This window comes from Aotus nancymaae, unplaced genomic scaffold (genome assembly GCF_030222135.1).
Source record: "Aotus nancymaae isolate 86718 unplaced genomic scaffold, 86718_ANA_hifiasm-v0.15.2.pri h1tg000099l, whole genome shotgun sequence".
Lineage (NCBI taxonomy): Eukaryota > Metazoa > Chordata > Mammalia > Primates > Aotidae > Aotus > Aotus nancymaae.
The window spans coordinates 6,589,083-6,613,993 of NW_026988514.1; the positions used below are offsets into that span (position 1 = coordinate 6,589,083).

The following is a 24,911-nucleotide window of genomic DNA, read 5'->3' on the forward strand; positions in this document are numbered from 1 at the left end:
AGGCGTGAGCCACCATGCCCAGCCTAAAACTGACATTTAAATTCAAGTACAGTTGGGGACCAAAAAAACCAAGGGTAACAGGAACGCTGCACAGAAGAGAACAAGTTAGAAAGGCAATGATGCCATGACATGACAGTAACTGCAGAGACAGTGGCAGGCACACCGCAGTGTACATGTGTCCTGTAGAAGGACCAGGAGGAAAGGCCCTGCAGAGGCTTCCTGCACCAGGGGGACACATCTATGTTTTCAAATCTGTCTACAAATGGACCATTTATTTTCTGAGGTCAAAAAACTTAAGGGGTTGTATGTGTTTAAAACAACATATGAGAGATAAATGTATTCAAATATACGAGAGACAAATGTATTCAAGTATACAAGAGAAAAAAGTCCACCTTTTCTGACTCAGCCACATCAGTTCTCCCAAATTCTGATGATTCCTTGGCACTCTCAACCTTCTTTTTTTTTTTTTTTTTTTTTTTTTGAGACGGAGTTTCGCTCATTACCCAGGCTGGAGTGCAATGGCGTGATCTTGGCTCACCGCAACCTCTGCCTCCCGGATTGAGGCAATTCTCCTGCCTCAGCCTCCTGAGTAGCTGGGATTACAGGCATGCACCACCATGCCCAGCTAATTTTTTGTATTTTTAGTAGAGACGCGGTTTCACCATATTGATCAGGATGGTCTTGATCTCTTGACCTAGTGATCCACCCGCCTTGGCCTCCCAAAGTGCTAGGATTACAGGCTTGAGCCACCGCGCCCGGCCTCTCAACCTTCTTATCCACAGGCTGCCCTCCAAGTGGTGCCTCCTTCTCTTCTTCATTGCTAAACAGCAAAGGTGGTGCCTCAGAGACGATCTCTTTTTTCTACCAAAAGAAGAGTACACAACATCCACAACAATAAAAAAGTGTGTCTGACCAGCATGGACATATTCAGAACAAGCCCAAACCATCCTCTTAGGGCTTCAGCTAAATGTGGTGGTGGAAGAGAAGACAGGATAGTGAAGACGGCACCAAAAGGGAGAAGCAACAAATATCACCACCCGGGACTTATGGACAGGGTACTTCATGCATCACCTGCATCGGTCTACTTGTGTCTGTCAACCCCTACGCCTCCCTCACTCAGATCGTTATCTCTGCCATCAGATGAATATGAGTCTCTCTCTCTCTGTCTCACTCCTGTGATATTTCAACTAGAAGACATCATCCAGAGTTGTCTTGATAAAACAAAACAACTACTGGATCATGTCCTCTCCCACCCGAAACCTGCACTCCTTGAAGCAAATGACACTCAGCAGACACCCCATTCTTCCCTCTACTCATGTGCTTGCTATTCCTTAAAGTCACTGCAGACTTTCAAACTTCCATACCACACTGCCCTCGATGTCCGTAGGAGCAAATCTTCCTCATCTTTCAAGCCCTGCTCAGATGTCACCCATGGTCTTTCTGTTCCCATCAGTTGCTTTGTTGAATAAGCATAGTATTTATCTCTCCACCTGACCCTTCCTTGACTTTCTTCCTAACTAACAGCTAGCACACATCTGTTTATCTGTTCATCTGAAAGGACTGCACACTGTATTTCCGTGGCCAGTCTCAGCGTTTTACACCAACTGAGCGCTCAATACAAGTCTGCAAGCACTTGAGCCCATTTCTCATCTCATCTTATCAGGGAGGCAGGAATTTGAGGGACTAGGAAACTGAGGTTCATGACTGACCTGGAATTCACGGCATCTTTGGGGCAAGTGACTTATCAACAAGTTCTTGAGAAAAAAACTAAAGCTCTACTATAGTATAGTATAGATACAAATCTTACCATACGACACGAGAAAGTGTGCTTTGAGGTAATGCCTAAATCAAGTTAGGAAGGCAGATTTGGGAAACTAAGGAAGGGCATTGCTGATCATGATTTTAAAATGTGATGAAGGAAGAATGAACTGAGCAAGGGGATTTTCAGTTATTGTCAGGAAGAGATCATTCAAGTGCAAAACCATTTGAACTGGAAGCTAATGAAGAATTTCAGAAGAGATGAGGCAGCACGGAAGTGATTAAAGGAAAAGGCTTTTGTGGAACACGCTGCACTCACTGAAAACTACATAAAAATTCAATACAACTAGTTGATAAGGGAGACAAAAAGAGACTTAAGTACGGCAAATCATATTCTTCCTTCTTATATAACTAAGGTCCTAAACCACAGAAAATGCTACCCAAAATACTAGTTTTAATTTTCTTGAAAACAAGCTAACTCCTCATCCTTGTCATGAAGTTTATTTTCTGTTTTTCTTCTTTTTGAGATGGAGTCTCGCTCTGTTCCCCAGGCTGGAGTGCAGTGGCACAATCTCGGCTCATTGCAATCTCCATCTCCCAGGTTCAAGCAATTCTTCTGCCTCAGTCCCCCTGGTAGCTGGGATTACAGGCGTGCATCACCACACCCAGCTAATTTTTGTACTTTTAGCAGAGACAGGGTTTCACTATGTGGACCAGCCTGATCTCACACTTCTGACCTCAGGTGATCCATCTGCCTCAGCCTCCCAAAGTGCTGGGATTACAAGCGTGAGCCACCACGCCTGCCCAAATTTACTTTCTTGATAGTTATCAGAAAATAAGAAAAGTATGAAGAAAAAAAAATGTAATGGTCTAAAATGGCTGCATCTTGGCCATATGGATAACAGAAACTGGGCCTATGAATGAAAGCTGAACCTCACCTGCAAGGCCAGAGCCTGTCAAATACCTCCCTGACATGTACCGATCACAACCTGCCTATAGGATGAAACACAAAGGCAGCACAGAATCAACCATCCCTCTCCTGACCCTGAGTCCCCCTATGTACTTATTAGGGTAAAAGGCTAATGAGTAAAATACGTTAACCACATATTTACTTTATCTTATATACAGTGTCACTGAGCACCAATCAGAACTGCTGAGGATGTCACCTTTGTTTCACTGCCCCCTTCTGCCATTTTCTATGTAACAGAAATGTATACATGCTGTGTCTCGTGTGGCCCACTCCGGGACACGTTCTTAGTTTGTGCAGATCTCATTCCTGGGCTAGCAGATCACAAACTTGGCTCAGAACAAAACTCATATTACGTTTTTTAAAGTTCTCCTGCCTCTTGTTTAATCTTTTGGTCAACATAGGTTTATAACTCAGTCAGATTTAACTTACACTAAAATATCTTTAAACAAAAAATATCTTTTATTTACTGTTGTCTAAGATGATTATATTTCACAAATAATCAAAAATGTGCAGACTATTCAGCTACTTAACTTGTGTGTCTTGACCTCTTGTTTTATTTAACAATCAAAATTACCATAGGTTGAAAGAAGTTTTACAGCTCCAGAGCCTGCAAACTTTATTGCTCATTTATCCCTCCAGTATGTTATTTATAATTTACAAAGAAAAACCAATCAGATCTCCTGACTCCTTTAAGTGTACAGCCACTGGATGTCCTCTAAGGGGGATATGTAAGTACAGAGGACACAAGCAAAGGCCCAGGAGCCCCCAGAAGCAGCAGCAGGGAGCCTAGGGCCCAGGGTGGGCAGTATGCTTGCCCAGTGCTGAGAGTTGCCAGTATAAGCCGTGTAACCCCATTTAACAGGAAGAGTCTTCTTCCATACCTCCTAGATTTTTGTTTGGAGTTTATTTTTAATTCCACAGTAATGCACAAATGCCTCTTTAAAAAGGCTTTAAAAAAAGGAATGACTTTGCCTTAACTGGCCTAGTCTAATATTAGCAGAATTCCATGCCAATGGGGCCAAGTCTCTTCTGAGACCCAGTTTCTTGTTCCTACACCTGACACTGAATGATGGCTTTGCACGTGTGCTTCTTCTGTAGAATACTATTAATCAGAAGATGTCTTTTTGAAGCTAGGCAAATAAATTCTTCCATTAGACTCAGCCTCCAAGGTTAGGTATGAAGAGCTGATTCGGGGAAGTACTACTATTGATGTAGCATAACATCAAGGACATTTTCTGGGACTAAGCAATGAAAAATACCGTTGTTGCAGGAGGAACAGATGTGGGAGGAGAGCCAAACAGAGAGCCTCCACTATCTGCACCGTCTTCAAAGAGGAGTGACACTCTCTGGGTCTTCTTTTGGCTATATAAACAAATAAAAGGTCAAAGTAAGGAAAAGTGTGATGAAAAAAACAAAAACCATAACAATGATATTCCTTCTAGACTGCATCTACAGGAACCCACCTACCACCCAAACACCCAAGCTATCAGTTGACCTTATACAGTTGAAAACAAACAGGAAAGACCTTTGAAATAGATGAACTCTTTCTTCAGCAAATCACCAGCCTCTATCCCTTACGCCTCAGATCCTGTTACTATCCAGTGCAGGTGCACCAGCTGTTACCTCTGCAAGGCACACGATGCCTGAGCCTTCACAAGCAGAGGATTCTCTCTCACTTCCTATAGCACAAAAAGAACCAGAGTGGACACACCTATTTTCAGAGTGGTCAGGAAGGTGGTTGCCAAGAGAGACCACAGAGGCTGGGACCAACTCTGGGAAATGACCCTGTGGCCTGGCTTCTATTTCTTTTTCTTAGTAGCTTTATTGAGATATAATTTACATACCATAAAATTCACATTTCATTTATTTTATTTTTAATATGTATTTTATTTTTTAAGACAGGGTCTTGCTCTGTTGCCCAGGCTGGAGAGCAGCAGCACAATCATAGCTCACTGCAGCCTCAAATTCCTGAGCTCATGTGATCCTCCTGCCTTAGCTTCTTAAGTAATTATGACAACAGGCACATACAACCTTGCCTGGCTAATTTTTTTTACTTTTTTGGAGAGGTGATGTCTCTCTGTGTTGCCCAGGCTGGTCTTAAACACCTGGCCTCAAGAGATCCTTCTTCCACCTGGCCTCCCAATCAGGATTACAGCCATGAGCCATTGCATCTGGCCAAATTCACCCTTTTAAAGTACACACTTCAGTGGTTTTTAAAAATATACTCATGGAATTGTGCAACTATCATTATAACCTACATGCACAACATTGTCAAGACCCCAAAAAGAAATGCCATGCCCATGAGCAATCACTCTCCATTCCCCCTGCCCCATGGCCTCTGGCAACCACTTATCTACTTTATGTCTCTATGGTTTATCTATTCTGTACATTTCATATAAATGGAACAATACAGTATGTGGTTTTCTGTGACCCGCTTCTTTGAAGTAACATAAAATTTTCTAGGTTCATTCATGTTCTAGGATGCATCACTACTTTATTCTTTTTTATTGCTGAAAAATAGTCCATCATATGGTTATACATTTTGTTTATCCAGTCATCAGCTAATGGACATTTGGGTTGTTTACACTTTTGCCTGGTATGACTAATGCTTCAATAAACACTCATGCATAAGATTTTATATGAACAACTGATTTCATTTCTCTTATGAATATACATAGGAATGAAACTGTTGTGTCGTATGATGACTCTATGTTTAACATCTTGAGGAAATGTCAAACCGCTTTCCAAAGTGATTATACCATTTTACATTCCACCAGCAGTGTATGAGTATGAGGGTTCTAATTCCTCCACATCCTCACCTAAACTTCTTATTGTGTGTATAAAGCTTCTTTTGAGATCTGATGAAAGGTATGAATTATTTCCCATACACAAAACTTGACAGACAACTTCAGAAACAATAGGAGGTAAGATGTATCTGGAGCAGAGAAAGCACTCCTGAAAGCCAGGTTTGGTGTGTGGCTGGAACCTGGACCCACAAACAAGATGCAATTCAGACTGCCAGATTTATGACCTTGTGTGGGGTGGGGCTGGGAGGCGCCCATGGAAACAAGCTAACCTCGACACAGTGTAGAAAATGCTCAGCTGGGGGATGGGGGCATGAAGGTGGGGCCGTGTCTGCCCTGGGCTATTTCTTCTCTTTCTCATCTGTTTAAAGTTAGGGAAGGCTTCTTAAGAGACAAGACTTACACTGAGTTTTGAAAGAAGGTGGCCAGGCAAGATAGGAAGAAGAACGTCCCAGGAGAGAGCAACAAAAATAAAGGAATGTACTATTTCCTCGCACTCACGATGCTAACTGGTAACACCCGAGTGCTCAGAATGTGCCAGCTATTGTGCTAAGCATTTCACATTTAGATTCCATCTCATCGTCCCAAAAATCTGATGAGAGAAGTACTGTTTTCACTTTTGTTTAACAAACTAGAAAATTGAGGTGCAGGGCAGTTAGGTAACTTGCCCAAGGTTATTCAGACAGGAATATAGAATCAGAATTTAATATCAAGTTTCCAGAGCCTATATTCTAAATCAGAGGCCAAAAATGCATCCAAGTGTCAAATTACAGAAGCCTAATGTAGAAATGGTGATGTCTAACAAGATCCCAGTATTTGGAGACAGAAATCTGAAGTACTTCTGAATCTATCAAATAATGCTTAACCACACCAAATCATAGGATTTGTATGTCCAATCAGTTACTTCTTTCTGCTAATAACATTCAGTTGAATTTCAAAGTAATCATGTAAGGCTCTCAAAAGGAGAAAAACTATTTTCAGGGAAGTTATTCTGAACCCATAAGCTAATCTGGCAGCATGTTACATCAACCACAGCCCATGCTTACCCTGAATATCCTGCCAGCTTCAGTTCTAGCATTAATGTGGAGAGGCACCTAGGCCAGCTACGAGTATCAACCCCTGGTGGGATACTGCACAGCTCTGCAGGGAACTTTGTCCTAATAGGATATGTTCAATGCTGAGCAGATTTCTATCTAAATGACAAATTTTTAAATAACTCTGACCAAACCTGACATTCTTTAGAGTAGCCCAGAGAAAAATCACAAACAAAAGATACCAAACTATACTCAAATGACAAACAAAGAAAAACAGTCATTTTTTTTTTGAGATGGAGTCTCACTCCATCTTCCAGGCTGGAGTGCAGTGGCATGATCTCAGTTCACTGCAACCTCCGCCTCCCTGGTTCAAGCGATTCTCCTGCCTCAGCCTCCCAAGTAGCTGGGGCTATAGGCACGTGTTGCCACATCTAGCTCATTTTTTTGTATTTTTAGTAGAGACAGGATTTCACCATGTTAGCCAGCATGGTCTCAATCTCCTGACCTGGTGATCTGCCCGCCTCAGCTTCCCAAAGTGCTGGGATTATAGGTGTGAGCCACTACACCTGGCCAAAAAAGAATATTTTAAGATTAAAAAAAAATAATGGGGGTAGAATCAGATAAGATCCATGAAGACAAACATTTCTGGGTACTGAGAGAAAAGATTGTGCGAGTGAAAAGCAAAGACATTCTCACTGGCACAAAGACTATGTGATCCATGATTAGCAACCATCCGAGGAACTGGCTTGCACATCGAATTCCTTTTCTTGTTACCACAGACAAGGAGTGAGGGATTCCTTACAATGACTATCTCACCCTATCTCACCTGTCCTTAGCAATGGCAAACAGATCATCTTCATCATCTTCCTCAGAGAGACTGGTCTTTTTCACAGCTTTCCTTGGGTTCTCGTTTTGACCTGCTGTCAGATGCTGAGTGGGCCTGTGAAGCAGGAATATTCCACTGGTCCTTAAAAAACATAAAATATATATTAAAAGTTCAATGGTGATTTATATTATAAAACATGGGGAGTAAAATAAAACTTACATTTGTTAAACTAAGTTGTATTTAAACTAAGTATTAAACTTAGTCCATCAGTCTTGAAGAAAGCTCATGCTAAGACTTTCTTTTGAACTCAAATCTAGACAGCTGGGTTCTCTGACCTCACAGAACTTCTCATGATTTCCTCCTCCATCATCTGCCATGATGTCTCTTCCCACTATGGTTCTGCACTGTTTTAGGATAAGCAACTTGTCTATTTCAGGGGATCAACATTAATTCTAGAGGTGTTAAGAAGGAAGAGGAATGTAAAAATATCAAGAACTCAAGAACTTCCAACTCCAGAGAAGAATGATATTTTAATTTAAAAAATCCTAAAGCAGATTGAAAAAAAAAAAGTGTAAAAAGCTCACGCAACACACATGTAAACAAGATACAATGAAAAACTGCTAGTAATCCTTTTACCACAAAAGCCTGAATGTGGCCTTTAGAAAGCATTTAAGGAAATTCCACTCGGCTATGCTCACACCCCTTCAAATCAAAGAATTCCAAAGCACTTGCATAAGTGCTCTGATCTCTGCAGTCTAGAGTCTTGGAAATCAAAGTGAGGTCAACAAGCCAGCAGCAGAGTATGCAGAATTTCAGGCACTACCCCTACTTTCTGAATCAGAACCTGCATTTCACAGGATGTCCAGGTGACTTCTTAAACATTAAGGTTTGAGAAGTGGTCCTCAATTTTTAGCAGTGACTAAATGCTGGAATCCACTAGAGAGTGTCACAAAACTCCAATGACAAGGCTGCATCCCGAACCAATTAATTCAGAATCTCTGAAGCTGGGATCTACTGTCAGCACTCTTTGGGTCTTTTTTTTAAATTTTTTTTTGAGACGGAGTCCTGCTCTGTTGCCCAGGTTGGAGTGCAGTAGCGCAATCTCTGCTTATCAGAACCTCTGCCTCCCAGGTTCAAGTGATTCTCCTGCCTCAGCCTCCTGAGTAGCTGGGATTATAGGCATGCACCACCACAATGGGATAATTTTTGTATTTTTAGTAGAGACAAGGTTTTGCCATGTTGGCCAGGCTGGTCTCAAACTCCTAACATCTGGTGACCCGCTCATCTAGGACTCCCACAGTGCTGGGATTACAGGCATGAGCCACCTCGCCCGGCCCGTCAGCACTCTTAAAATTCCCCATGGATCCCAGTGAGCAATCAAAGTTAAGAGTCTTTGTTTGAGGACAAGCTTGTCCAACCCATGGCCCACAGGCCACATGCAGCCCAGGACGGCTTTGAATGTGACCCAAAACAAATTTGTAAACTTTCTTAAAACATTATGGGATTTATGCATGGACCCCTTTTTTTTTTTAGCTCATCAGCTATCATTAGTGTATTTTATGAGTGACCGAAGACAATTCTTTTTCTTCCAGTGTGGCCCTTGGAAGCCAAAAGATTGGACGCCCCTGTTCTAGAACCTTGGTTATCTTTCCTCTGCATGTCTTTTTGCTACCAGCTTTAGCTAATGTTTTTATTTTCCCTGAACCACTATAATACTCTAGTACGAGCAACTCTGCTGATGTCTGGCTATTACTACAGGGAACAACTACTAACAATGTTTAAAAGAAAAAACTGATAATCCATCATAAACTCTTACATTTGAGTAGAAAAAGCAAATTATACATGCTTGGGAGTTCCTTCTTCTTCTTCTTTTTTTTTTTTTGTTTCTTCTCTGCCAGCTTGGTTCCAGACATTTCTAAATATATTTTCATATGACTGAAAGTGTTAAAACATTCTGATATTTCAATTATGTAATATGGTTAAATAAATTCCCGTAGTATTTGGCACAGCAGTGTTGATTAATGCTTTTCTGACTCTAATCACTAAGCAGGAACCTAAGAAGTGACAGGTACATCCTAGGGAGATACAGAGGGGATATGATTAGTTATAATTGCAGGATATCGATGATACACAAAGATGTTCTCTTGAGTCTGGCAGTAAATAATGGGCATTATTTTATCTGCAGATTAGTAGTAATTCAGAATTTTAAGAGGTCTAAAATCTTCAGGTCACTAATATAACTTAAAAAAAATTCCACGATGTTCAGAAGTGCTTCACAGATTCTCTTTCCTTGAGTTTCGACTCCATTATCAACAAACTGTCAACATACTGACAAAACATAAAGTAATCTATCTAAATTATATTGAGTAACTTATATGTATCTAGCACTTGGTAATTTACAAAGTAAATGCTTTAAGTAAATTCTCTGATTTGATACCTACACATTATGTGTGAGGTGGAAAGCGCAAGATATCACAATCCTCACCTTACAGATGAGCAAATTTCTCTGTGAATCTTAATGTGAGACTTATTTTTCTTTTTTTTTTTTTAAGGAGGAAGAAAAAAGAGAAAGAGAGAGAGAAAATGGGGAGGTAGAAAAAGGAAGAGAAAGAGAGAGAGCGAATGGGGAGGAGGAAAAAGGAAAAGAAAGAGGGAGAGAGAATGGGAGCATTGCTTTCTTGCCCAGGCTAGAACGCAATTTAGTAATGGTTATTAAAAACCTCTTTTATAATGATAATTATACTTAATGATGTAATCAGGAAGAATAAGGAAGAAGATAACAAACAAACAGCCAACCAATATTTCATTTAAAGCTATGAAATGCTATGCGATTACTCAGGAGTGATTTACTTCCAATTATATAGTCACTTTTCTAATAGGTGTGAGGTGGTAATGTATGTTTTGTGTATTTGAAGTGGAGAGTTCTATAAATGTTTATTAAGTTTAGTTGTTCCGGGTCTGAGTTCAAGTCCTGGATGTCCTTGTTAAGTTTCTATCTCGTTGATTTATAGAATCGTTAGCTCTTCTTGTTACATTGATCCTTTCACCATTATGTAATATCCTTCTTTGCCTCTTTTGATCTTTGTTGCTTTAAAGTCACTTTATCAGAGGCGAGAATTGCATCTCCTGCTTTTTATTAGTTTATTTTTACTCTCTGTTTGGTTGGTAAATCTTCCTCCTTCTCTCTGAGTCTTTGTGTATTGTTGCATGTAAGATGGGTCTGGATGCAGCATACCGATGGGTTTTGGCTTTTTATCCAATTAAAATATATTTAAGTTTAATACTGGCGTTTGATGCTAGCTGGCTGTTTTGCCCATTAGTTGATGTAAATTTTTCATTATGTTAATGTTCTTTGCTTTTTGATATATTTTTGGAAAGGCTGATATTGGTTGTTCCTTTATATGTATAGTGCTTCTTTCAGAAGCTCTTGTAAAGCAGGCCTGGTGGTGGTGAACTCTCTAAGTACTTGTTTGTTTGCAAAAGATTTAATTTTTCCTTCGCTCATAAAGCTTAGTTTGGCTGGATAGGAAATTCTGGGTTGAATGTTCTTTTCTTTAAGGATGTTAAATATTGATCCCCACTCTTTTCTGGCTTGTTGGGTTTCTGCTGAGAGATCTGCTGTAAGTCTGATAGATTTCCCTTTATGGGTAACCTGACCTTTCTCTCTGGCTGCCCTTAGTATTTTCTCCTTCATTTCAACCCTAATAAATCTGGCAATTATGTGCCTTGGGGTTGGTCTTCTTGAAGAATATCTTTGTGGTGTTCTCTGTATTACCTGGAGTTGAATATTACCCTTCCTTGCCAGGTTGGGAAAGTTTTCCTGAATGATATCCTGAAGAGTATTTTCCAACTTGGATTCATTCTCTTCATCACATTCAGGTACACCTATCAAACGTAGATTAGGTTTTTTCACATAGTCCCATATTTCCTGGAGACTTTGCTCATTCCTTTTCATCCTTTTTTCTCCATTCTTGTCTTCTCGTTTCATTTCACTGAGCTGGTCCTCAACTTCTGATATCCTTTCTTCTGCTTGATCAATTTGACTCTTTAAACTTGTGCATGCTTCATGAAGTTCTCGTGTTGTGTTTTTCAGCTCCATCAATTCACTTATATTCTTCTCTATCTTGTCCATTCTCGTTAACATTTCGTCAAACCTTTTTTCAAGGTTCTTAGTTTCTTTGCATTGGGTTAAAACAGGTTCTTTTAATTCACAGAAGTTTCTTATCACCCACGTTTGGAAACCTGCTTCTGTTATTGGAACACACGTGTAATCTATTAAGCCTTGTTCCGTTACTGATGGGGAATTGCAATCCCCTGTAGAGGGAGAGGCATTCTGATTTTGAGTGTTTTCTACCTTTTTACGCTGGTTTCTTCCCTTCATTATATATTTAACCGTCTGTCATCTTTGTAATTGCCGATTTTCTAACTAGGTCTCTGACGTCCAACTTGTTGATTCCCAGCGCTGAAATCTGAGCAGTCCACTGTGCCGGCCAAAACAGCGGTGTTAAGATTGATGGTGCTTTTCTGCCCGGGAATCTCCGGACTCTGCACCTAGAGTTGGCGCGGTGAGGCACCAGCAAAACCGCCGCGCCGGCCACAAGAGTCGCCCTGGCGACCCGTGGGGCTCCTCCACTGGGAATCTCCTGGTCCGTGAGCAACAAATATTCGTCTGAAAGTGTGACGTCCTCTCATTCTTTGCGCTTTCACTGGGAGGTACGTGCCCGAGCTGCTAGTCATTGGCCATCTTGGATCTCTCTCCGGGAGTTCCTTGATTTGGAGGCGTGAGCATAGCTGGGTGTGATTTCCTTAAATGCTTTCTAAAGGCCAGATTCAGACTTTTGTGGTAAAAGGATCACTAGCAGTTTTTCTTCGTGTCTTGTTTATATGTGTGTTGCATAAGCTTTTAATACTTTTTTTTTGCAATCTGCTTTGGAATTTTTAATTTACTTTCAATAAGAACATGAACATATCTATGACCTATCTGTCCACTTCACCTCCTCATAATCTGCATACAGTAATAAAATAAAGAGGAATTATTATTAACACGGGAAGATTTTTAATGATCAGGATTTTTAATACTATTAAAGTCTTTTTCTGTACAGCTAAATCTGATTCCCTGCTACTAAATTTGATTGAGTGAGCAGCTAAACCATCTTCACAACTGACTTTGGTAATATCTATCCAGATCACAAAATATTGTTAAGACTCCTTAAAAAAAAAAAGTTTAACCTGCATAAGTTACTCCTATCATGTCTAGCTATAGTTCTAAATTAATGAAATACAGTAGTAATTTAACAAGATACTATTATATATGGCTATTGGGGTACACGACATGCTACCTCAAAATATGATCCCTTGGCATTTGAGAAAACAGAAGCAGAAAGGTCTCTCTGACCTTTCCCTGGCCCTTCTCCTCTGAAGCAGACCATAGATGAATCCTCTAATCCTTTCTAAAGTAGGTCATAAGACCTGCATTCCAATCCTCCCTATTCCCAGAGGAAAGGAGCCTCCTTATTTGTAAAGATGCAGAGAATGATCTGACCATGCAGGCCTTGCTGAGCTCCCCTAGCTTATTCCCATCAGGTCACACCCCTTTCATCTAATCGTGCTTCTCCACAACTGTCACTTCTGCATCAGACAGAATAAAATAGACACAGGAATTCCTGTTTCTCTGCATCTTCATTTCTGAAGGATCCTGTGTCAGATAAAACTTACCTTAAATAAACTTGTACACTTTTCTGTGGTTAATCTGTCATTTGTTATAGGGGACTTGTCCATGAACCTAGTGATGGGTTAGAAATCATTTCTCCCCTAGCCAGCCTAACTCCTTTGAATGAGCATACACTATCATGTGGGAGCCACACTTATTCCCAAACATTTTGAAGAGATTAATCTTTAAATTAATATATTACACTAAATGTCTTTCTTTAGAAAAGACAATCTTGTGAACATCACCTTTGGTCACTGAACGTCATTAGATACAAAACAGGCAGAAAAAGAAAATACTTGGGATGGCTTTAACTCTTAAATCCCATCAAATAATCCCCTCTTCTTTAGGAGAAACCTCAGCTCACCTCCTCATCACTGCTGAACAACAGGGCAGATGCTTTCTTCTTGGAGAGCTCGGAGGGTTTTGCTTTTTTTGTCTCTCAGCTTGTACAGACAATGTCTGCTTCTTAGTAGCTGTACCCCCAAAAAGATTATCCTAGAAAAGCAAATTGCAGAAAGGTAAGACAAATTCATAAACAGAAAACACAGGATATCCTCCTACAATAAACTGTTAGGGAGTGTCTCCAGTCAGGTATATAAATAATACCTCTGGTGGGGAAAACCTACAAAATGCTAGTAAATCCCACACTAAAGCCTTTTCTCACTGCACCCATAGAAGGGAAAGAGATTACCATAGAACTCAAAGGCAGAGTAGCTGGGAAGAAGCAGGAGGACAACACGTGAACGAGGTTATGACGTACAAGAAGAAACTGGGCCCCATCTAGTCACCCTGTGGGCAAGTCCCTCTCTGCTCATTTCAGGGGATTACAGCCTGTGATGAGCATGGGAGTCCCTGCAGCAGCCAGCAACTCACACTGTCCTCTCCACGAATGAGAAACCAGAACAATGGCTCAAAGGAGAAAACTGGGGGGCTGTCTCCACTTCTTTACAGCTAAGAAAGACACCTGGGATGGAGTGAAGGCATGACTCGTGTTTCTCATTAACTTCAAGGAGATTATACAGAGTGAAGAAGTAGTTTACTACATAAAATTGCTGGTGTACTAAGTTTAATTGTATTCATAAATTCTTCTGTTGTCAAGCACTCCCCAAAAGTTATATTTATTAAGCTGATTTTATTCAGGTAAGGGGAACAAAAGCATCAGAGGGCCTGAGTCTGAGTTAGGATGGAAAAACTCTTAACAGCAGGTGAACAGGCCTGGAATGTGAAGATGAATGAAGGGAGCCTTTAAGGGGAGTATGGTAAAGTAGGACAGGCCAGGAGAATAATGAGCTGGTGTCCAATGGGGATAATAATGACAGAGCTCTCATTCACTATGCACTTACTATGTGCAGGCACTCTGCAAGAGCTTTACACTAGCAGTTACAGCTGCCACAATGACCCTACTCACTGTTAAGCCATATGAGCTTAAGGAAGGTTAAGTTACTTGCTCCAGGTCCCTGGTTTGCAAGTGGTGGGGCTGGGATATGAACCCAGGGATCTGACAGCAAAGCCTATGAGCTCACCACTGCCCAGTACTGCAGAAGGTTAAGGTTTGGGGTGTCTTCTGTCTTATTTCTCTTCCCCACTTTGTGCTCTCCATCCAGGATGGGAAAGAAACACAATGGTCAGGACATGGCTGCCTTCTCCTTTGCATCCCCTTTGGTCCAAGACATTCTTGCAGGTCATTGGGTATAACATGGATCCATCCTCTAGACTAAAGTACAGATGACCCTGAATGACACGAGTTTGAGCTGCACAGGTCCACTTATACACAAATGCTTTTCCAGTAATATGTTGAAAATTTTGTGGACATTTGCAACAATTTGAAAAATTTGGCGGACAAACCATGTAGCCTAGAAATATCAAAAAAATTAAGAAAAAGCTAGATATATCATGAATACAAAAATATACAAATAGATACTATTTATGTGTTAATCAACTGTTTATGTTATCCATGTGGCTTCTGGTCAACAGTAAGCTATTATTAGTAGGTAAGTTTTTGGGAAGTGGGAAGTTACGTACGGATTTTTGGCTGCAATGCAGAAGTCAAAACAACCCCCACATTGTTCAAGGGTCAACTGTATTTCTCAAAGGCAGATTTCAAAAAATAAAACCTGGAGGTTTCACACCTTGTCAAGAGACCAGGCACAGTGCCTTACGCCTATAATCCTAGCACTTTGGGAGGCTGAGGTAAGTGGATCACCTGAGGTCAGGAGTTCGAGACTAGCCTGGCCAACGTGGTAAAACCCTGTCTCTACTAAAAATACAAAACTTAGCCAGGCGTGGTGTTGTGCACCTGTAGTCGCAGCTACTTGGGAGGTTGAGGCAGGAAAACTGCTTGAACCCGGTTGCAATGAGGTGAGATCGCACCACTGCACTCCAGCCTGGGTGACACAGCAAGACTCCATCTCAAAAAAAAAAAAGAAAGAACTGTGTCAAGTATCTAATGTCTTCTCCATTGCACAGCTCTGAAAATAAAAGGAAGAAGCCACTGAAATGAAAACAGAAATATTTTTGTTATATAAACTTCAGGTAGCCTGACTGCTTCTCTATCACGTTTTGCTAGTGTATGAGCCTCTGGGTAGAAAGTTACATCAGCAACAGTTTTCTACTAATCTGAATTAGTGTTGCAATAACGATGCTTACCTCTTCATCTTCATCATCAAACAAGGAAACCGACGTGGGGAGCTTGCTAGGCAGCAGAGATGCACCTTTTAACTTACTCACACTTTGAGAAGAAAACAAATCCTGTTGGATTGAAATTAAAGTTGCCGGTTAATAGGAATTATCAGTTTCAGTATAAAACATGAGTGACTCAGACATGATGGCTGCCATGTGTCTAGGTTTCTTTTCTTAGAGGGAAGGTGACTCAGACTGAGACCTTAAAGAGACAGGCCTCAGGGTCTGTCCAGCGTATGTGCAATGGCAGTAAGGAGGAGGAAAGCCACAGTATATGGTGGCCTTGCAGAGCCCAGAGGCTTCTGTATTCCCACCTGAATGACAGAAGGCAGGAAGAAGTTTTCTAATCAATTTCCTATAGCACGCTAAAAAACTAAATAAGTAAGAATGACTTCCCATTACTGTCTAAAGAATCAGAGATAAGATAGGTTCAATATAGGAACAGGGGCTAGATTCTCAAATTAAAGGAGGTACAACTATTTTATTTAGTAACACACTGCTCTCCTAAGATTATTAACTATTTTAAATAAATACAAATTAAATTTGTATTTTAAAACATTTGCTACTCCTCTTAGCTCAACTATAGGTATACGATGTTGCAAACCAGGAAAAGACCTGTTGGATTAAGAAACTTTCAGTCAGGCACAGTGGCTCATGCCTATAATCCCAGGATTTTGGGAGGCCGGGGAGGATGTAACACCTGAGGTCAGGAGTTCGAGACCAGCCTGGGCAAAATGATGAAACCCAGTCTCTACTAAAAATACAAAATTAGCCAGGCATGGTGATGGGTGCCTATAATCCCAGCTACTTGGGAGGCTGAGGCAGGAGAATTGCTTGAACCTGGGAGGCAGAGGTTGCAGTGAGTGGAAATCGCACCATTGCACTCCAGTCTGGGCAACAAGAGCAAAACTCCAACTCAAAAAATAAAAATAAAAAAGAAAAAGAAAAAGAAATTTTCAAAATGTTATAAGACATCAGCTTATCCTGCAAAGAAATACCTGCAAATTGAGCTACATGAAGTAGAAACATAAAATGGGACATCTATTCCCTTGGGAAGAGAAACTTCAATACACAAGAGCCAAACAATTAAACAGGACAAGAACATATATTCTAAGACTTCTTCGGACAGTTTTTTAAAAATTATGGAGTCAATGTCTATTCCTCAAGTATAGACCTAATGAGTTCACTAAGGGAGCTCTCCTCCACACAGTGGTTTTCCCCTGTGCTCCCAGGAGTCCCATGGGTTTATTTAGCTAGAAGAGGCCACATGGGGAGCTCCAGGCATCCCGTACCCCTCCCGCGTGTTACACAACGGCAAGAGAAAGGGTTCTGCTGATTTAAGAAAATGAAAGTAAATCAAAGCGAAGAACAAAAACAAATGTCAACATCACAGTTTTGGACCCTTAACTAATACCTTTCTTGGTAATGGAAAAAAGACACTTCCATTACTTCAAATAGGTTACCCCAAAATGACTTCACAGGGTAAGCTTCAGCTCCACACTTGAGATACAGAGGAGTCAGGAAGCATACCTTCTGGTCCAAAGCTTTTATCTCCTAGATGCCTTGGTTTTACTTCTCCTTGACTAAGAATCCCAGCAATATCCAATAAAAACATTCACTCTATGATGACACACATGGGGCAAAGCCTTTGGTAGGGGTTTTCACACAAGTCTGCGAGTTCATTTCCGCTCCCATCATCAAGAAGGGGAGCCTATGGCCCTTCCCCATGAACCTGGATGGGCCTCTGTGACCACCTTGACCAACAAATGGAACAAAAGGAACACTGCTGACTTCCAAGGCTGGAACAAGAAGGCAACATGACCTCCACCTGGCTCTCTCTGAGGACTCTCCCCTACAGCCCCAAGCCAGCCTGTAAGAGGCTGGCTTCTCTGACTGCAGGCCAAGAAGCCACACAGGCCTAGCGAGAGATATCCCAGGGGCCCCAGTGCCCTGTTACCAGTGTGAGCTGAACCTAAGCCCAGCCACCTTCAGATACCAGACAATGTGTCAGTGACAATGTCCTAGCTAAGCCTAGTCAACCTCTAGAACTGTGAGATAACAAAAATATTGGTGTTGTAAACTACTAAGTTTTGGGAGTTGTTTCACAGCAATAAATAACCAGAACACCTTGTAAGTCACTGAAATTGGTCACATTTGATTTTCTTGTCTAGTCGACAAATACTGAATGGCTTACCACATGCCAGGCACTGATATTAAGGACAGGGTGTTAGGGATACAAACAAGGAATGAAAAGTCCTGCCCTCGTGGCACTTACTTTAGAGGGAAGTAGAGACAATGAATAAGTAAATCTACATTGTCCCTGGCAACATGTGCTGTGGTAAACAGTGAAACAGAAGAGAGGACCAGGAGCTCAGGATGGTGTGTGCTAGCGCTTCCTGTTGTATTTCATCAGGGAGGCCTCACAGAGAACCCGAAGAGTGAGGAAAGAAGCTGGATTCTGGGAACAGCATTACTCAGAGTGGCGGGGGTCAGTGCAAAGACCCCGAGGTGCAGGTGTGGGATCCATGAGGATAAGACACTGCAGGCTCCACCATGCTGTATGTCGGGGGTCAGGGTTGTGACTTAAGTGGACTTTGGCTAATTCACGTTTTGTACACTAGCCTTCAGTGAATTAATAGCCTCAAAGATATTCTTCACATCAAGGGCAATCACTCTACTTCCAAAGGGTTTCATGTACATCCTCACTGTGGGTGCAAAGTCCAACCATGAGAGCCTAACCTACAGCCCACAGTTTCTTGAAATACATGTAAGTTTCTGCCATGTCCACATACTTTTCTGTAAAACGGGCTTATTACTTCCCATTACATTCTCATACAGGTCTCTGATCTCCTAAAAGGCTAACTTAAAATTACATCTAAGAGGACGTAGGCCTGAGGGACTCAGGAAAAGCAGTGAAGCTTTGGAGAGTTGGTTCTAAGGTGCCTGGGGGGACCAAAGCAACCTGTGAAGCAGGGTCCCACAGCCTATTAGCAGTCTCAGTCTCAGTAAGAGAGATGGCTATGCCAGAATCCATCTGCTATAGCACTTAGCCACTTTCTAGTTAGTGAGAATGTCAATAAAGGAAGTAGCATGGTGACCTCCACTCTGGTGCAAGCATCTCATCACATCATGAGCCCATAAACAGTCTAAAGTCTAGGCATCCTAGAGAGCGAGTACTTTCATCCCAGGAGATTAAGTAAAGTCCAACCCAAAAGTGAAAAGGAAATATATTGCTTTCTAAAGATCCCATGCTCTCAAGAGATTATTTATTTATTTTGAGACGAAGTCTTGCTCTGTTGCCCAGGCTGGAGTGCAGTGGGGCCATCTCGGCTCACTGCAACCTCTGCCTCCCAGGTTCAAGTGAATCTCCTGTCTTAGCCTCCCACGTAGCTGGGATTACAGGCACACACCACCATGCCCAGCTAATTTTTGTATTTTTAGTAGAGACAGGGTTTCATCATGTTGGCCAGGCTGGTCTCGAACTCGTGACCTCAGGTGTCCACCTGCCTTGGCCTCCCAAAGTGCCAGGATTACAGGCATGAGCCACTATGCCCGGCCTCAAGAGATTATTTTTAAAGAACTGGAATACGCCGGGCGCGGTGGCTCACGCCTGTAATCCCAGCACTTTGGGAGGCCGAGGCGGGTGGATCACGAGGTCGAGAGATCAAGATCATCCTGGTCAACATGGTGAAACCCCGTCTCTACTAAACATACAAAAAATTAGCTGGGCATGGTGGTGCGTGCCTGTAATCCCAGCTACTCAGGAGGCTGAGGCAGGAGAATTGCCTGAACCCAGGAGGCGGAGGTTGCGGTGAGCCAAGATGGCACCATTGCACTCCAGCCTGGGTAACGAGAGCGAAACTCCGTCTCAAAAAAAAAAAAAAAAAAAAAAAAAAGAACTGGAATACTTCACAAAAAGTCTTACAACTCTACTGAGGAAAATCTGATTCAGAAATAGTTACTCTGTCATATCCATAGGCCAATACTCACAACTAAGGAAAAGAATACCGTACCTCAGAGTCCTCCTCATCCGAAAATAAGCCTTTTTGAGTCTTTGTCTCTGATGAGTTTTGAGATTTTTGCTGGAAGGTAAGGTAACCTTTGATGGGGAAAACAAAAAGACAAAGAAAAATTAAGGATTAACAAATAAGATACCCAGAAAAGAGGGTTTACTCAATCAACCATTTAGAAAATGCAAGGAGTCTCTGCTGTGATAGACACCAAACCGAGGGAGCTGTTAAGAGAACAGTGAGACAAATAAAGGACACATCTGGTGTATCAGGAAGCAGGACACACTGCCTGGGTCAATCAGTGCACAGATGGGACATGTGCAGTGAGAGAGAGAGTAGAAAGGCAGGCTGCCCAAGGGGCCTGTCAGGTTCTGAATGCTGGGCCTTAGGTGGTCGGCAGGAGAAAGTCAGGGTTCACAGAGAGAACACAGCATGATGAGATGAACTGTAGAAAGAGGAAGGACCAGCTGTGCAGAACAGCAGCGAAAGGTCAAGCAGCCAGAAGGGCTTAAAGACTGCTGGGGACACAATGACTGGCCAAATGAAGGTCAATCTGAGCATCAAAAAGAACAATGGCCTGGCCAACATGGTCAAACTCCATCTCTACAAAAAATATAAAAATTAGCTGGGAGTGGTGGTGTGTGCATGTAGTCCCAGTTACTAGGGAGGCTGAGACTGGAGAATCACTCGAACCCAGTAGGTTGAGCCTCCAGTGAACTATGATTATGCCACTATACTTCAGTCTGGGCAACAGAGCAAGACCCTGTGTCAAAAAAAAAAAAAAAAATGAGGAAGAATGATGGTAATGGATTATCATAGACACTGAAGAATGAATCCATGATCCCAAAGCAATATTAAAAAAGGGGGAAGGAGTGGAAGAGAAAACTCTTTATTCAGAAGAATGCCAACTAATAAAGAATTTAAAAAACAGTGGTTTATGCCCACTAACAGGTTAACTGAATTTAGGAAAAGATCATCCATGGATTTTAAAAACACTGTATAAAAGGCTGGGAGAGAACAGATATTCATACTGCGTCCAACTATCACTTTAGAGATCAACTTATCAATGGCAAAAGAGAACAGGGTACCTTTTCAATGAAGCAGTGTGGTGGGCACCCTAACAACCAAGTGACAAAATTGTCAGAAAGAGGCAGACAGTGAACCTGATGTGTCTTGGGAGGTGATACAACAGGAAGTGCACAACCCTGCCTGCTTGTATTCTTGCCAAAACTGCTGACCCTGAATTTAATCATAGGAAAATAATAAAGCAAATTCACAATGTCACACATTCTACAAGACAACTGGCTGGACATTCAAAAAAATATGGGAGGTGCTGCTCCAGATTAAAGAGACCAAAGAGACAGCACAACCAAATGCAATGTAGACACACTGCCTGAATCCTGGGTTGTTTTTTTTTTTTTTAAAAATCAAAACACACAAAAAATACTATAAAACAGGGGTCCCCAACCCCGGGCTGCAGACCAGTCCATGGCCTGTTAAGAACCCGGCCCCACAGCAGGAGGTGAGGTGAGCAGCAAGCATTACCACCTGAGCTCTGCCTCCTGTCAGATCAACCACAGCGGTAGATTCTAATAGGAGGGCAAACCCTACTGTGAACTGCGCATGCAAGTGATGTAGGTTGCAGGCTGCACTCTTCTTTATGTCCCTAATGCAAAAAAGGTTGCGGACCGCTGCTATAAATAGCATTTTGGGGACAAGAGAGGAAATTAGAATATGGACTATATTGGTGGGGAGATTTTACAAAGACATTTTGAGGCAAACTGCAGCAATTCAAATACAGACTAGATATTAAGAGTCTACTATAGAATGACTGTTCATCTCACAGCTGTTGATAATGGCATTGTGGTTATAAGGAAGTCTTTTCAAGAGAGGCTGAATGAAATATTTAGGGGTAGAATGTCCCAATGACTACATGCAATCAGTTCCATGCAGCAAACAGTTAAAATAACTTACACGCAAATAGTTCAGGGAGAAAACAGATATGTAACAAAGTTTACATCTATAACCCTAAGAACTGATCAATCCGGGTGGTAGTTATTTGAGTGTTCACTGAAATCTTCTTTCCACTTTCTGTTTGAAGTTCTTTAATATGAATGTGAAAGGGAACAATACTTCCCTCTGGGCTCCAGATGAATTCTTAAGATGCCCCAGATCAATGCTCCTGCATTCACTCTTCCCTCCTGCTCACCTTTTTTTCTGCTCTTGCTTTATTTTCGTCTGTCTGACTCACAGTGGCTTCTGGAAATGCTTCAGCTTTTTCTTTGAACAGATCTCCTTCTTCGTCATCAAAGATAGCAGCAGCGGACTGGACTTTGCCTTTAAAAAATAGCAAGGCATAAAATTACACTAAGGTCAAAAATCTACCACAAAATTTGTAGATTTAAAATTCTTCCCTCCCGAAGAATAAATAGAAAAGTTACGTTGTTACAGTAAGTGAAACTATACTCTTCCCTTGGAATTTTTCAAAGAGCATAGTAGCAGCTCAGTTGAAAACAGAACAGATAGTTTAACCATGCAGCTGACATGCTTATCCAAACAGCAGCCTCCTGTGCTTAGAGTAGCCTGGACTGGCTTAAAAGGTGAAGAAAGATCTAGAGGAAGAAAGATTATTTAAGAGGGCCACCAAGTCAATCATCTAAGCAATCTGAGAAGTGAGGGCTTGGCTCCTGCTTTTAAAAAAAATCAAACTATACAAAAGCAGATAAAAGCAAATACTGAAATCCCCTCATAACTCCACCTGCCTACTCGAACAAGATGGACATTGGGAACAGTTCAGCATACATGCTTCTAATTCCCCCAAAGGATATACTAATGAATTAACTTTAGTTATTTACAAATAAGGCTATAAATTAGAAGATAATTTGAATAATATGTCTTACCATTTGCGTTTTCCATTTACTGTACGTATAAAATCTTTCCAAGTCAACAGGCATAGACCCTTTTTTTTTTTAAACAGTCGCCAATATTCCACTGAATGGAAGGGCCATAGCTCACCCTACTGATAAATCTGAGTAATTTCCAACCTTCACTACCATAAGCACTGCTGGACCGAGTGAGGCATATGTTGCTGAAATGAGGGCACTGGCTCATGAATGTCCAGAGACTAGGAGTTGTCAAACAAAGCAGCATCAATTTACTAGTGATTCTAAATCAGTTCTCAAAGATACCCACTAAGTGAGAGCCCTCTGGAGCAACAAAAAGCACTACTAACTTCCTTTACTGTCATCTTCACCTAGACCTGTGTGCATTCTGCATCCATATGCACTCTTTCTAGATTAACTAGGCTTTTATTTTCCTTCACACTTCTGCTTCCATCCTTACTTTCTACACCTAACACTGAAAAAGGAGAGGAAGTCCAGACAGTCTGCTTCTAAATGCATTCTGGTTCTATCTATTCCTATTCCAACATTTTTTATTTTTTCAAGTTCCTGAAAATTATGTGCACCTTAGGGATCTACCTTTCTTTTCAGGAAAAGCAGTCAATGAATCTAAGTCTTGCTATTCCAAGTGTGATCCACAGACCACAAAGTTTGCTGGAAATGCACAATCTCAGGCCCCATCCTAGACCTACTGAATTGGAATCTTCATTTTGACAAAAGCCCCTGGGAGATTCATCTGCACATAAAAAACAAATGATTTACAGGAATGACTTCAGGGACACAGGACTTACATTTAAGAGGAAAAGAAAGGAGAATGTCAAAGTAGCCAAGGGGCTGAAAACCCCATCACAGGAGGAAAGACCAAGGCCACCTGAGCTTTTTGGCGGAGAAGAGAAGGTGGGAACTAAATGGCCAGCACACAACATGCTGCTCATGTAATTGACTAAGGTCTGCTGGAAGAAAGTATGATTAAAACGTTATAATTCCAAAGGTCAGAACTAGAAATTGTGAACAAAAATTATAGGGAAAAAGATTTCAGCTCTCTATAAGGAAAATAATAGTAATTAGCTTCCAGAGCAGAAAAGATTGGTTCATAAAAGAGGCCTCCCAGGCACCATAGCTATGTAAGTACAGACACAACAGCTCAATGACAGGAATGCTGGAGAAGGGATCTGGTATTATAAGAGATACAAACTAGGGGAGCTTACGTCCCTTTATAGGCAACATTTTTTTTTCTGGCTGAAGTACCAGAAACAGAGGCAGAAACAGGTACCCGTCTTGGAAGATTTGCTGCAGGGTGCTGAGAAAAAGTCATCATCACCATCATCATCATCATCAAAGAGGCCAGTGGGAGGTGGAAGGTATGGGCTTTTTCTTGGAATGGGCTGCTCAGGCTTTTGGGGCTCCTTCAATGATGAAATGGAAACAGCACCAAACACATCTGTGTCTCCTGTGGGCAGAGGGACAAGACAGCCACAGCTGTGAGCCAGTGTGAACCTGTTGACTTTACAGAAAAAATTACCACCCACCAAGAACTTTTCATTTCAGTTAATTCACAAAATGCATCAACAGGGCCCAATAACCTCCATCCATTACTGGTACAGAACATCCCACAATGCAGAATCACCAGGTCACTCAAACACAGAAAAGTCCAAGGCCACTGAGCTCTAGGAGAATAAGAGCTAACATGAGTAGATGAGCTCTTTCTATAAGCTGCTCAAAGCCCTTTGAAGCTCCCAGGTGCTTCCTTGTCTCCAGCCAGGCTTTAGAAGATGATAATTTTAAAAATGAAAAAACAGTATTTGTGTTCTTTTAAGAAAACAAACCTTAAGTTATATTACCTAAAAATACAGAAACAGCTCCTGCTGGGATTTTCTTTCCAGGTTTGGATGATAAAGACTCTAGAATGAAATAGCAAGAGATAACCATTTTACAAGGAAAATAACTTTCCTTGCAATTTTCTTTCTGAAATATATGCAATGTAATATATGCAGTTAGTACCAGACGTTTTGAAACTAATTTTTCCTAAACAAGCCATTTTAAAATGCTTTAGTATTTTTCTCTCTACCAATGTCAGGACTTTTTTTCTTGACTCCTCCTCAATCTCCATCACTCCCCTTCCTAAAAAAAGGACTTTTTTCTTTTGGAATTAACACAATCCAAGCTATGACTCCCATGGAAGAGCATGCTGACTGTGATCAAGCCACAGTAGTGGGTCGG

At 41.4% G+C, this 24,911-nt stretch overlaps 1 pseudogene; it reads right to left on the reverse strand.

The window, feature by feature from the left end:
* Window positions 1-243: 243 nt before the first annotated feature.
* The window catches only part of LOC135271945 (WASH complex subunit 2A-like), a 50,391-nt pseudogene continuing 25,723 nt past the window's right edge, over window positions 244-24,911 (reverse strand).